This window comes from Pseudopipra pipra, chromosome 2 (assembly GCF_036250125.1).
Source record: "Pseudopipra pipra isolate bDixPip1 chromosome 2, bDixPip1.hap1, whole genome shotgun sequence".
In the NCBI taxonomy this organism is placed as follows: Eukaryota; Metazoa; Chordata; class Aves; order Passeriformes; family Pipridae; genus Pseudopipra; species Pseudopipra pipra.
The window spans coordinates 78700371-78715795 of NC_087550.1; the positions used below are offsets into that span (position 1 = coordinate 78700371).

General features: G+C 39.5%; 1 protein-coding gene across 10 annotated transcripts in view; it reads left to right on the forward strand.

The window, feature by feature from the left end:
- The window catches only part of FARP1 (FERM, ARH/RhoGEF and pleckstrin domain protein 1), a 205626-nt gene that overhangs the window by 121101 nt on the left and 69100 nt on the right, over nucleotides 1-15425 (forward strand). The gene's annotated exons all lie outside the window — the stretch shown is intronic.

The following is a 15425-nucleotide window of genomic DNA, read 5'->3' on the forward strand; positions in this document are numbered from 1 at the left end:
ATTCATATGTGATGTCTGAGGAATGACCTCAGCAGATCTTGTGGTTTTTCAAGCTTTTAAAATCTCCAGCAAGGGCACATATGCAGATATATTCCGCATCACTCAAAAATAAATGTAAGCCCTTCCTTAAATATTTGATTTAATGTCAGGATATCCTGAAATAGCTGGTGGTGAGAGCTGTTAATGGATATGAATTGCATTTTTTTAATTGGGAAATTTTATTTTTTTAGTAGTTTGGTAATTTGAATTCCATTTCGGGGGACTGTTTAAAATATGCCGATTATGTCAGCTAATATGTGTTAATATCTTTTATGTAAGCACTTATTTGTTTCCTAACAGCACAATAGACAAAGTAGTTCATGAATGTTAATGATAACAAGAAATAAGCATACCATCATGTTAAAGAGCGTGTAATCCAGAGGGAGAAGCAAAGTAGCAGTGACATGAAGACCAATTTCATCTGTTCAGTTTTGCCTGGCCTGAGTGTTTCTCTAAAAGTACCCTTTCTTTTCACTTGCCATAATGCAATTCCAGGGCAATTGGATGCTTAATTGCTGTTAAAAATGGATGAATCTCAACCCAAGCAAGGCTCTAAGGGTCATGGAGGAAAATATCTATCCTAGTAAAGAACATGAAATTCTATCTCCCGGTTATCATGCAACTGGAGGTGAAGAACATCCTGTTTCGGTCCTGGGAAATCATGTTACTTTATACACAAGAAGGAAGTGTGTGCCCTCAGAATGGATGGTTTCTGACAGTGATGAGCATAACTCACCTTTTCCTGGCCTTAATTGCTCACAGTGTGCTTACAGTTGTGATACATTGGATGGAAGGAATTACCTGGGAGGGGATTGAATTCTTGTTTTGGATCACATCCTTGTTTTCAGCCCTTTTCCCTTTCCCTATAGGCTACAGAGAGAAAGCAGGGGCAGCTTATGGCTATAGGCACATGCCAGTATGTGGGAGCAACAGGAGATATTGTCTGCTGGCATTTGCGCTTTCTTAACAGTAAGTAGTAGTCCTTTCCAAAGCAAAGACTCTGTCCGAGTATGATGGTCCCACAGTGAGAGGCACACACTAAACTATAGAGGTCTAACCTCTACATCATACTGTCACTTGAGTAAATTGCACTTTGTTCTTGGAGCAAATTGTGCTGTAACTACTTGTAGCACGTACTAATTACTTTGTAAGATTTTTCGTACCAGCAGAGGTGATGAGGTGTAAATTCCAGTTAAAACAGACCACTGTATTTGCTAGTCTTTGCACTTCTCAGCATGGTTCTAGACCTGGTATTTTACTTCAAACATGAAGACTTTTTTCTTTCTTTGTGTTCTCTGGATGGCTAAAAGCAGAACTGCAGCACCTTGTGTGGTCAACAGATCTTACACTTCCCTGGGGCATAATGGCCAACCTCCTCAGCTCCCCCCATTGTGTGCTCTGCAGGAGTCTCCCACTGGGAATCTACTCAGAAGGTGCTGCCTTTGCTTAGTTTGCATGAACCTGCTGAGGAGTGTTGATGATCCGGTAAGAATTAAAAAGCCAGAGGGACACCAGTGACATAAAGCTCCATGTATCTTTTTCATCCTGTGAAGCCTTTACCATTCTCCTGGCCAAGAGTTTGTTCAGTGTTTGAGAGTAGACAGGATGCCTCAAGCTGTTTGGTAACAACAATTTAAGAAGTATTTACAGTCTAAAAAAGGAAAAGCTGATAATATTGGCTCGTTAGTGCCATATCAGGGTTATGGCTCTCCCTGTTTTAGTCACATGGTGTTCTTTGTCAAGCATTAGGAGACATTGTGATTAAAAATCAGTAAAAAACCAGTACAAGAAGTATGTAAGCAGTAATAATGGTTCAATGCCATTGTGGTCTTCTCTATCCAGAAGTTCTTTCCCTAAGGAGATTTATTCTGAGTCTGACAGGGTAGTCTGACTTATTTAAATAAATTATGATGAAGAAAGATAATTTCTGAAGCTGATAGCAAGACAGTGTTTTGGTGGAGATTGCTAAAGTATATGTTCACATTTCACTTCAGGATTGGTGACAACATGAACCTAAACATTATATAAATAATATAAGTATATATGAAGTATATAAGTATATATGAAGTAAAAATGAAGTATAATTTATAAGTTTCATACTAGACATCTCAGTAATAATCACTTGTAGCACAGTCGAGGGAGGTGATTGTCCCACTCTGCACTGGTGCGGCCACACATTAAGTCTTAAGTGCAGTTTTGGGCCACAATATAAGATATAAAGCTATTAGAGAGTGTCCAGAGGACACTGGAGTGTCTCCTCCACTGGAGGAGAAGCTGTAAGAGGAGCAGCTGAAGTCACTTGGCTTGTTTAGCCTAGAGAAGAGGACACTGAGGGGAGACCTCATAGTGATCAATGCCTTCCTCGTGAGGGGAAGCAGAGGGGCAGACACTGATCTCTCTGGTGACCGGTAGCAGGACCTGATGGGGCAGCATGAAGTTGTGTTAGGGAAGGTTTAGGTTGGATATTAGGAAGAGGTTCTTCTCTGAGAGGGCGGTTGGGCACTGGAACAGGCTTCCCAGGGAAGTGCTCACAGCACCAAGACTGTCTGAGTTCAAGAAGTGTTTGGACAACGCTCTCAGGCACATGGTGTGACTCTTGGGGATGGTTCTGTGCAGGGCTGGGAGTTGGACTTCAGTGATCCTTGAGGGTCCCTTCCAACTCAGGATATTCTATTATTCATTTATGGTTTTATATTGTAAATAAAATGTATTGCTCTCGCATAGCCCAGAAATCTGTAAATTACCTCGATATTAACATTAAACAAAGCATATATGCAAACGTAAATTTAAAATTAGATGCATGCTATTTTTAAGTACATAAGAACTTGGTTTTCAGCATTAGAGAAAAAAACACAAATTAGATAAAATCAATTCCTTTTGCAGTTATACACATTATCATCAAGGTTAAATGGATTAAAACTCTCTTTCTGGAGGAATTCAACCCAAGACTGAAAATGTGGTCAAAAAAGTCGCATTGTGTCAGCCTAATGTTTGACTTTTGATAGCACATCCCCAAAGACTTCTCTTTGACGTACCCTGAACAGAGAACACTTGTTTCCCACGGAGCCTGTTGTTGCTGATAAAGCTCATTTATATCAAAGTGCTATCTAATATGACACTGCTGTATTCTGGCTTTAAGAAAAAACCAGTTGAGTAGCTCATTTGCCTTTGTAAACCTGCTGTGCCTAAAGATGTATTTTAGCTATTCTGTCCAAAGCCCAGATCACACTAAGTCTATCCAACACATGTTTTTAAACAGAGCATGAAAGAAAACATTATTGCACGTTAAAACAGAATAGAAGCCATAAAAGTTGTGTTTCAGAGACTATGTTAATGTACTCGTGATAGTACCATGGTGATGCTTTCCTTTGATATTTGAGAGCTCTATCTGAGTGACAGAAAGCAGATCTCTTAGGAATCTCCTTAGCTTGAACATTTTGTATGGTTAAGTGAGCAATGAAGCAGAAGGGTGTAAGTTATTGTCTCTGAAGTATTTCACATTAACTGCAGGCACAGGCAATTCTGTAAGGTACACACACATATATATGCAAACACACATGCAGAAGTGGTGGGAAATTGAATGAAAGTTGAATATCCCATGTTCAACATAGGTAAGAGTAAAACCTTGCTCACAGTCATGAGGAAGCACTCTGGAGATTAAAGAAAGGCTTTTTGCCCAGCTCAGACCACATGCTGTTAACAGACAATGTCATGTCCAGCTAAGAAATCCCGCTGGCCTTTCTTCCCTCTTCACCTTCTCTTGCCCCACAGATATAAGTACAAATCCCTTCTTTCCCTGCTTTGCCACAAAGGTATAAGCAGATCTCTGTTCTGTCTGTGCTGCTTTGCCAGTTTGATGCTAGGTTCAACATACAGGTCAGTCTGAACAGCTTTGGATTTTGACGTGACTGGAGGCAAAGCCACTGTTTCTGCAATGCACAACACCACCACTCCATTTGTGCTCCCCTATGATGGCTATAGTTATTTGTTGTTTACTAACGTAACCATTCATTAGATTGCTACAATCCAGAGACTGTTTCATCTTTCAGAGACCTGAGATGACTCATGGATGGATTTTTTAAAGTGTCTGCTGTGTGAGGACACAGGAGCAGAAAAGCTCCTAAGGATCTTTCTGAAAACTGTAGGATTGTATTAAAAAGGGAGGTAGTTATTTTTTAACTTTCCTTGATAATGTGACTTGACTTCATCATTACAAGGTGCCTCTGAAATCTGCTGCGTGAAGCAGCCGTTATTGTAACACTTATTACACCAATTCCCCTAACTCTTCTTTCCGCTCTAGTTTGTGTCCCACAAAAGGTAGCACTTTTCAGTGATGCACAAAACACAGAGCTTGTACCTTCCCTTTGCAAATTCCCTGAGATTATAGACAGTTTCATTGTTTCTCCTGTGTTTAAAAGACAGATAAGACTCCCAGTATATTCAATTTTAAGGTCTTTTGAGGCTGCTTAGAGAAATGTTGAATACATTTCCTGTGCATCCATTTGTCAGGTTGGTGACAGATCTTGCATAACTAGACAGGAAACTCTCGTGTATCGGAATCTTGAGTGGTAAAGAAACTACTGAAATCTTCTGCCTTTCAGGTAATTAAAGAAGAGATAGTTTTTAAAGCTTACTTTTTGCACTTGGAAGTTTTGCTTCCATGGACACATTTTGTTGGTATGAATTTTGCTTGTTAGGAATGAACGCAGGACCATCTCTTTTTTGGTTTCACATATAAATACAGAATTACTCCGTGTCCAGTCTGGAGAAATTATAAGATGCTGCAGCCAAGCTTTTCTTTAGACAGTCCACATCAGTTTTGCAAGACAGACTGATAGAAGGTGGATCCTACAGAAACTCTTAATTTACGTTGCGTGCAAGGTTGCCTTCCTTACTCTACCTTGCGTTTTGGCTGTCAGAGCATTAGATTCAAACAGAGCAGTGGCCTGGCTGAAAACAAGAGTTAGGATGTAACAGCCTGAAGGCTTCATCTAGGGGTGTCCTTCCGGAAAAGTTCTGTGTCCTATTGTTAAACTGTGCTTTCCTTCCCCCGATAAAGTAATAAATAAAGTATGTACAATCCTGGATGGCGTGAGCTCTTGCTGAGATTGATAGTAATGTCGAGAGTGATGCAGAAGCTTTTTCCTGTTGCATTTGCTTTTACTTTAGATTTAGGATTTAATATTTTGCCTGAATATTTCTCATTTTTTGTTGGGGTTTGTTGTGGAGTTTTTCCAGGTCTTGGACTTCTTGCATTTAAAAGAACTATTTTCTTCGAGGCTTTTTAGTAGAATCATAGCTGAACTAAAATGTATCCAAATAAAAATAGTGAATAGCCATTTTGCATATCTCAATCTGTCTCAATCTGGTTTTATAGTTAATAACTCCCATATACTCATAACACTCCATATTCTCATGTTTCCAGACTGTATATAAGGGTTCTGTTTTCACATTTGATGACTTAAGAATTGCCTAGTCCTTCATTCTAGTAAAGTGTTAGCTTACGGTAAAGCAAATGATGAAAAATGAGCAGGCAAAGAAAACAAAACAGAGAAGAAAGTAATCTGAATAACAGAATGATTTTATTTTCTTCTCAAGCACTACTTAATGTTAAAAAAAGAAAACCTGAGAAGGTGGTTAAATGATTTTTACCTTGAAACAGAGAGAGGTGTGGTAAAGCGGGAGGCAAGGGGTGAGGGGTGTCATAGAGATTGGGGTTTCTATCCCCAATTATGTGCTGGCTGCTATGCTGCTGAATTACACTGAAAGCACTGAATGGTGCCATTATATTCCTTTTCAAAAGTTGTGGGCTATGAAATTCAATCTGAGGTATTTTTAATGAGTGTTCTGAGCCTCAGTTGCAGCTCTTCCAAAGAAACAAGGAGCGCAGTGTGCCACTAAATAGTGCCGAGGCTGGGGGTTAAACTCATTCAGTTTTTTTCCTCCCAGGGAGAGAAAGTAATATCAACATTTATTTGACAGGTATATGCTTGGTTCCATAGTTGAGCTTTAGTAAAACACCTTTCCATAAAGAAAACATTCTGAAAAATGAGGTTCTATCAGCTTCACATCAAACTCCCATCTGGTTTCTGAAAACAAATCTTGTGGTGTGTTTTCCAAAGCCAGTGCCCACAGTGCACGTGCTGAGCTTGTGCTGCGGGCATCCTTGCACTGCAGGACGCTCTGACTGTAGCCATCAGGCACATCCTTGTGGGCAGAGCCATGTGGTGGAGGTGCAGCTCATGCCAGATGGAGACATCTGCCCGGTTACACCCCTTGGCTGTCAATTAAACGTAGATAATTCAGAGGTAATCTTTGTCAGAGGCGCCTGCTGCCATCCCTAGCTCTCCACTAAGGGTTTTGCTGTCATAGCTGGAATGGCTTTGATGTGACTCCTGCCTTTCTTGCCCCTTTGAACAAGCCAAAGCTTTTCAGAGAAGCATTTTTAGTGTGCACCTGGTTTTACAAAAGCCATGTAAAACAAGCACAAAAGTATTATTGCCTTCCATTTTTCTTACATGCTGAATTGTGAAGTACCTTGTTTCAGATAGTGAGGAAAGCACTGTTAATTGCATCTGCCCTGCAACTCACTCCAATATCTAAAATTCGTGTCAGGCTGGCTCTGGTTTTTGCAAGTCATCACCATTCAGTGTCAAGGCTCTGAAGCTGGAATACATTGTGTGGATGATACTCTTCAGAAATGAAAACAGTCACTTCCAGCAGTAGATGTTTGCCTTGCTAAGGGAATAAAAAACTGCCACAAGCCACTTTTTAGTTTTGCTAGCAAAATTAGGCAGAGATGACTCAGCATTTACAGGAGATAATTTAGGGAGTTAGATGACATGTTTTTAGTAAGTTTTCTCATTGTTCTTTTAATGCCTCATTTTTCTTGTCCACTGTGCATTTTAAGGATGTTCAAGGAAAATAATTTTGGTTTAGTAACAGTGGTGCTGCCAAGAGTCTCCCACTGGAAGTCTCCAAGAACTGAATGGTTGGTGTGTGAAATTTTGCAGACTTAAACAGTCACTTAAAAGACTCGGTCTGCCACTACTGATTTCCCACAAATGTTTTATACCTATCTGAAGGAAGTTAGCAGTAATGGTTGTACTACAAGAAACAAGGTTTGTTTGTTTGTTTGTTTTTTCAGGAGGACTAAGTGTGCAGAGATCTCTTTTTGCAGTTTGATATTTTTGGGGGTTAGGGCTTTTTGGCATTAGCGAGATCAGCATTCACATTTCATGTGAAGACATGCATTGTCCCCATTTGAATGATTTCTCGGAGGATTGTTGGGCAGACAATGAAGTTTTCCAGCTGAGTTCCTAAGGAGAGGAGATCAGAGCACCGCCTTTTAAGTTGGTAAAGTGAATTTTAGGTGCATATGTGGGAAAGGTAGGAGTTTTTAAATCAGTACAGAAAAGTTAATACAAGGTCAGTTGTACTTTTTAACTGAAAGTCAGCTGGTTAAAATACTGTAACTTACAGCTACAGGAGCCAGTGAACCAGGAAACTAATCATGATGTACTTTGTTAATGCTTTTCACCATGAATAACATTTTGTAATAAACAGATGTGTACTTAGACTAAACTGACCAAAGGCTGAATGTTTTTGGTCTACATGGTTTGTGGTGTTTAGCTGGTGAGAAATTTCAGTTTTCCTTTGGCATTAGTAAGAGCAGGATGGATGTATGACATGAATTCTGTGGGATTTTGTACCTACAGCTGCCTGAGGAGAAAATTCTCCAAGTTCCAAGAATCTACCTCTTTCTTCCCCTTTCTTCCTCTTTACAAAGGCCTCCACTAGTTTTGTGGTGTTTGCTGCTGGTTAAGTAGTAACAAACTTCTTGTCAACTAGAAATTAGAGTAATTGAAAGGTGGGAAATAGAATCAGTATTAATATCATTTGCATTTGTAAGAACTGTAAAGAAATTAAAAGATTTGATTGTTATACCTTAAGATGACAAGTTGGTCTGTGGTGTGAAAGACTCAGTTCTGAAGGTGCTCAGCCCACCTCTTCTCCGTTTTTGTTTCATCACATGCTCATTAAAATGGCACATATAATGCAGTGTGGGTGGTATTTGCTCATTAAGGTATAAACTGGGATTTTATGAGCCAAGCGAAAAGAGACCAAGCAGAGCTTCCAATTCCAGTAGCTTTGCAGTACTGTAATTAGGGAGATGTACAGCTACCTGAGGATTTACTGTAGCTGAGTTTTGTGTTAGTCTGACCCTGCTGTAAGAAAAAGCTTAACCAAGCAATGCTAAAAACAGCCTCATCATAAAACTTTGCATTAGCTTTCCTAGTAATATTTTTCTTTTTCCTTCAACATTATTTAACTATTAAAGAGGATTATTTAGTATTTAATGTTCACCTGAATTTTGCTATTGGCTATTTCTAAAGTTGATTTTTGGGCATTAGAAGAGACTTTAAAGTTTAGTAAGAGCAATCCTTCTGCTGCTGCCTATTTTAGAAAATATTTTGACATAAGCCACTTCGTCATGATCAGAAATTCAAGAGCATGGTTACAATAACAAATCTGTGTATATTCAAATGTGGAAAACTGCAAATTTATTTTGGAGACCAAAATAAATTAATTTGCTAGAAATGCAAATGAATGAGGTGGTTATTAAAATCCTTCTCTTTATATTTTTGCCTCGATAATTTTTTGGTGTGTTGATTTTTGGTTAGCAATCGAATTCCTAAAATAGTCATTGTTGAAGTCCTCTTGTTTGTCATAGCTGATAGGTGGTGGTGGGGGGAAGTGTAACTTTGCTGCTGCATTTTTTTTTTAGGGTAGATATTTGGAGTAAAACACACCTGAAGTAAAAAGCACCGTATCTTACAATTACAATTACACTCTTTAAGAAAAGGTGCCACCACCAACAAAATTGATGGAAGGGTAAAAGTGTACATCAGAGACTGTGGAAGGCAAGCACTGGCATTAAGGGAATACAGCTTATGTGGTGAGTGTAAAGTAGTAAAGCAGCCCAGTAAAATCTTGAAAGAAAAGAACATTAAATAGTCTTATTGTTCGCACAGAGCAGATGATCAATTGCCTGTTTTTAAGGCAGTATAAGAGACTTATTCTGTTACTGCATTTGGCCTCAATCCGCCCTTTGATGGTATGTGCACAGTCTGTGCAAAAGCATGTGGGATATGTGCCAGGAGTGGAGCCTTCAACTACATTCAAATGGAAAATATATCTTAAAAGGAATGAGGTTATCATAGGTTATCATAAAAATCTGCCTCTTTTCCTCAAATGGGATGCTACCTGGTGTCTGCAGGTACAGAGTGGGGATCTGCCTATTTAAAAGTAGTGGTGGGAGTATGTGACTGCTGTGTTTAAAGGTGTCACTTCTCCGCTGTTCTTTGACCTGATATGTAGGAGTGATGAATCATACTTCTTCCAACACTTTTCAGCTACCCAATCTGAGATGAACACCAAGGTAAAAACTAGTAAGACCAGGTATAAGAGCTATCATTAAGGTCTAATGCTATTTTTATAGTTATCTAATCCTTCCTATGGGATTAACACCTGCACTTTGAAAGGGAGGAGAGGAGAAGGGCAGAGAATGTGCCTTGGCAGTATTAGGTCCAGAGCAACAATACTCAGACCAGTGCTTCTTGCCTTTAATCCCACCTTTCAGGAAATAGACTTTTGCTAAATATGGATTATGCATTTCGTTTTAGACCAGAAAGGAGAACTGTTTAAAATACAAAATTTGTCTTCAGATGCTGACAGTATTGTTCTCTTGTGAGTAGTTTTCAAGCCTTCTTTGTAGTATAAATTTCTGACAGGGTTATTTGTTTAGGAACTCAGTTGCTCAGTCTTATCTTTGAGGTTATTTTTATACTATTTGCTTATCATGAACACTTGTTGACAGGTTTTCTTTCCTTTCAAAACTGTAGATACATATATAATTTTTAACAGCTTTGAATAACTGAGAAAAGTTAAGCTGTTAAGAACATTGTTATTTTTAGTATTGATTACAACTGTGTATGACTTCAGAAATAGTAATGAAAGTACTAGATGGAGTTTTCACGATCATTTCTATGCAGTTGTTAAATTGGAATATAAAAATAATTTGGCAGTCAGGCTGATCTGATACAAGGCTGATCAGTACAAGGGATTTTTTCGGTGATTAACCATGAAAGAGCAAATAAAATTTTAAACATTGTACAATATAATATTGAAGTATTTGTAAAATATTTAGCATGACCAAACTATCGCATTTCATTTTAGAGCATTTGAGCACCCAAAATGTTATAGGAACAGGACATTAATGGAAGAAATGCCTGCCTTTATATGGTGGCAGGTAGGAGTGTCCATTTTTCTTTAAGATGAACATAAAGGAATTATTTTCTCTACTTATCAGTTTTTACTAATACACGAGCAAGTGTAATTAAAAAAAAACCCAAACAAAAAAACCCAAACTTTTTTTCTGACCTGTTTGCAGTTTTGAAGAAGGAAAATAAAATAGTCTGTGTTTCCACATGAAATTAATTTCTTTATTTCGCAAAAATGGGACTTAACATTTTTCAAATGTTCAGAAGAAAGTGTTTATTTTATTTTGGTTTTTTTTAACCTGATATTACTGCTCACTAATGTTAAAAACAAACAAACAAACATCTTTCAACCAAAGATCTTGTTCAAGCTGGGAACTGAGATTTGTTGGCTGTACAGATAGAAGAATAGTAAAATAACTATTTGACCATAAACTTTTTTTTTTTTGGTAGAATATTAGTGACATAATTGATAAATAAATTGGGGACGGGGGGTGTAATGTGTCCAAGCGCACTTCTTTCAAAGACCTGGATATCTTCCAGATATTGCTATGTACTTTCTTTTTTTTTACAAAAAAAATATGTATTGTACTCGTGCCAAAGAATGGTCTAAACAAGTATGTAGAAGGAGATTTTTTTAGATGATTGGCAATTGCTAGAACATGAAAGAATTGTTGAACGTATTAAAATATACACCATCGAAAGATCATAAGCAACATACAGTTTGGGATTTTGGTGGGAACAGAGGGAGGTGAATTGAGTGTAGGACTGAGATGTTGAATGCATAACATGTAAAGCACTCTAGTTTGACTGGGTACCTTCATAGCTTGCAGCTAAAAGTGATGATGCACATTATTCATAATTTAGAACTGGATGTTCCCTGAAAATGTAAAGTGACTTTTAAAATGTGATTTCACAGAGCTAAATGAAAGGCCAGTTCAATATGCATTAAGCAATAAGGATGTGTAGCCGGAAATCAGTGAGCTTCTTTTCTCTGCAATAAATTCATAATATTATTTTGGTGTAAGGTTTATTATTCTCATGTCAAAAGAATAATAGTAGTTCCCTGGTATATCAGTAAGACTGTGGCTCACCTTTTCTAACATGAACCCTGTAACACAGGTGTCTGGCTCCTTTTTGTCAGGAGTATTGCTCACACATCTGCCAGTGTGCTCAGATGGCTGGTTTGGGGTAGGAAGAATTGTCCTCTGGAGCTGCAATATTTTTTCATTGATTATACAGGAGTCTGGCTGTCACCAGAAACAGGAGCAGTGGACCTCCACCCACTGCAGCTGCTTCCAGCTCCTGTATGTTGCATGTGACCTTCCCCCAGGTGTGTTCCAACAGCATACCATGCCCTCCTGTTTCCTTTCCCTCACTACCTTACAGTGTGGTATCTGTGGTGACAAGTGGTCTGGAGGAATAGTTTTGCCACCAACCTTCATTGTTTCCATACTTCCATGTCAATGTCCCACTTGCATACTTCATACTTCTTTGATCTTCACCTTTGTGTGAGTTCTTTCCCTCCCTGTTGTGAGCTCTCATTCGATGATGCACAAGAGCAGGAAATAGGTTTCCTGGCTCTCCTTTCCCATGTCCTCCACATTTGGCAACATTGGTGACCTTCCCTCATTCAAGTGTGTGAAACTTTTGTGATGGCTGTGTAATGGTCTTGGGCTTTCTCACTGTAGCAGGGAAAGACCCTTCTGTAGCATAGGCTGTAGTAAAACCTTTCCCCACCCTGCAATCTGGCATGCATGTGAGGCTGTTTTGGGGGACTCATAGGCCCCCATGGATCAGCCTGGTGCTGGCATGGAGCAGGGAAAGCAGCCAAGCTCTGGCTTATCCAGCCATGAAGCCACAGGGCTCTGGGAGAGAAGCCAGTGAAGCTTGCCTAGTACTTGCTGTCTGAGGCATGGCAACAGGGCCACACTTGATGGTTGGAAAATGCCTTCCAAATCCTGGAAATTTGTATTTTCTCATAGGGCTTGTAACCACGTTCAAGTCAGGCACAACTCTGTACTATAGATGATGTCATTGGTATGGCACACTCATTCCTGAATGCTTCTTCTGTCAGCTTGTGTTTGTGGTGCTCTGAATGACTCCTGGTTTGCTTCCATACCCAGTGGACTGAACTTTTAATTTATTGCGTTTAAATTTTTTAGTAGAGATGTCATGGAACTGCACCATCTCTTTGAAACCATGTGAGTTCCTGCTTTTGTGGATGTTGTACTTCTCTTTCTGGTCCTGCAAGACTGGAGTTTCATCAGCCTCTAAATCTCAGCAGATATTATATGCACAGCATTTCCTTTGAGAGAACTGTCAGATTTTATTTTGAGGTAGACTGATCAAAGCTGAGTTTAGAATAGTAATATTTACAAATATTAGAGTAAGAAGCATTTCATGTTATTGAGCCATACTCCAGAGAAAATGCCAAGTGACATAAACACTACAAGACTGTTGTTCCATCATCTAAATGCTTCTAAGAAAAAAAAAAACTTTAGGGAAACACTCAGGAGGTTTTAATCAGATGCTTTAACTCAAAGTCTGAGATCAGACAGGTGTGCTCTCCTCAGCTAACCTTAGGCGGTGTGGTAACGCAGGTGGCCTCTCTGCATTTTTCCATTGGTCAAAAATCCCCATGCACCCAGAGACACTTTATTTTCCCTGGGAGGAATGATGAATGAGAGGAGCCCATCAGATACTTTAGCAAGACATACATACATATGCAGAGGCATATTTCCATTTTGCTGGTTGTGCGCAAGTAAGAAAGCTGCTTGCTTGAGGGTGACTGACAAATATGTCCTTCCTCTTTCTAGCAGCCCCAGCCAAACTCTGAAGGCCTGAGACTAGTCTAGAAGCAGGAGTAGTTGCTTCTAAATCACTTCTGGGTGTGTTTTCAGAGCAGTAAAATAACACTGTTTTTACATTCAGTCTAGCGTCTCTAATATTATTCTGTTGCCTCCAAAGAAATGCACTTATCAGGAAGCTCTTTCATTAAGAGACAATGTATGTTTATTTTTGCTTATGTACAGTGATAGATGGAGTGGAAAATATGGGAAGCTTTCTGTTAGACCTGACATACAAGGTGCAATGGTCTGTGCAGGCTGGGTGGTGGACATTGAGGCTGCTTCTGGTTTAATGAAGCTGGAAAATGTGAAGTGAGTGTATTCAAATATACTTGTACTTGATATTATTTTGGATATATTGTATCAGATCAAAAGTGCTCTGCCTTTGCCTTCTTTGTATCCTCTTGGCATTTTGGTATGAATTACTTTGGTTACTGTCAGGTTATGGTGAATGCTTAAAAAAAAAAGTATTTTTATCTGCAATTGCTCTTGATGTGTTTTCTGGCAGTATTCATGAAGATAACATTTGCTACAGTGATGCCTTAAGCCCCTAATTTTTTTTTTATTTTTTTAATATTTGTAAGATTTGTAAGTTTTATAAGTAGTGGAAGTAGATTTTTAAAGCAGCAACCCCCCCCCCCTTTGTCCCTTGTCCCTTTCCCTTTCTCTAGCACCCTTGTTTACACATTTCTTAGCCCTCTTACCCCATTCTATGCTCCCTATATCAATCCTACCCCCGAATATAGCAGAAATGTTTAGTCTTTTGTCAAGGCAAGGCCTAGATTGTTGGCAGAACAGCATATCAGGGCCTAAACCACAGAATACGGTCAAGAATTAGGTAACTATGTACCCTTTGTGCTCTGATGAAGAGGAAGGTGGGATGAACACGGGTCCCAAAACCCCCAGACCCATTTCTCAGGGGGTGGACCCCGGGGCAGACCAGAGTAAAGGCCACAGGGTGGACACATCTGGGATTGGATGGATGGTATTATAAAATGTAACATCTCAGGCATGGCCGGCGCGCGTCGTGTAACAACTTAGCCTTGGCAAAATGAACCCTTTCTTATCTCACCCCTAATTAACTGCTCTGGAGATTTTTTCAGCACCAAAATTCCATGGCAACAACAGCAAACATTAACAAACAGTTAATAAAATAATCAGAGTGAACATTGCTTCCTGATGGCATAGGTCTGTTAGAGGCACTGGGAGTATGTTGGGCAAAAACCTGCTCACCGAGTTCTTGGAGAAGTGAGCTTGGCTCTTCTCTTCAGACTTTTGAAACCAGCCAGTATTGAAGGGTTTGGTCATTGTGTCCTGCATCACCAATGTGACAGAGCTGCTGTGGTGGCACATCTATCCTTTCTGTAAAAAAATGTCATTGTTTTAGTTTCTCTGGTGTAAGCCTCACTACGGGGTATTTACTTTTCACAATTCATATTAGAAAATGTTAGATAAATTACCTTTGGAATGACGCTTTGTACTTCAGGTTGTGGTTAAAAAGCAGATAGTATCCTAGGTGGGAAAAATAAAGTCCATTTATTTTTTGGTATCCCAGTAAAACAGAGACCAAACTGCATAGTGATACATCTGGGATGGGGTGGGAGCAGCTTCCCATTTGCAAGTGGGCTGTTGGTATGGCCACTGCCTGGAGATGCCCACACTTGAGCTCAGAGTCAGGTTTGAGACAGGTCAGCTAGTCTGCTGACCTCTAATGGTTTTCTTTTCTTAGCTTAGTTACTGCTGTTTAATTTTGCTCTAGTAATTATTTACTGGGCTGAAAGGGAAGGGGCCAATCTGTAGGTTTGAGTGCAAGGGCGCTTGTCCAGGGTGTGATTGGCCTCTTATAACAGTGAGGTTTGTGCAATTTAATGGGTTATTATTTGTTCTGAAGTGAGTGTAGGTCAGTGTTTCAGGGCCTCTTGGGTTAAAATAGGTGCATTTGTCCAAGGAACAAAAAATATTTTATTTCAGTGATTGGCCTTTTCATACAGAGTCTGTTTTTTGCAGAAGACTTGCTAGTGAGCTGTAATTTACAGTATTTTCTGCAGGTGTGGATTTAACAGATGGGCTGATGAAAAGAATCCTTACAATCAGCAGAGCAGCGGCTCTGGAAGCTAATATTGGGCTAGAACATCTGGTCTTTATAGAGAAAGGCTTTTGGGGGGAAACACTTGCTCTTGACTCTTCCAAATTACTCACCAGTCCCATCAGGGTAACAGGCCTGAACCAGCCTCAGTGCCTCACAGCAGGAGGCTTG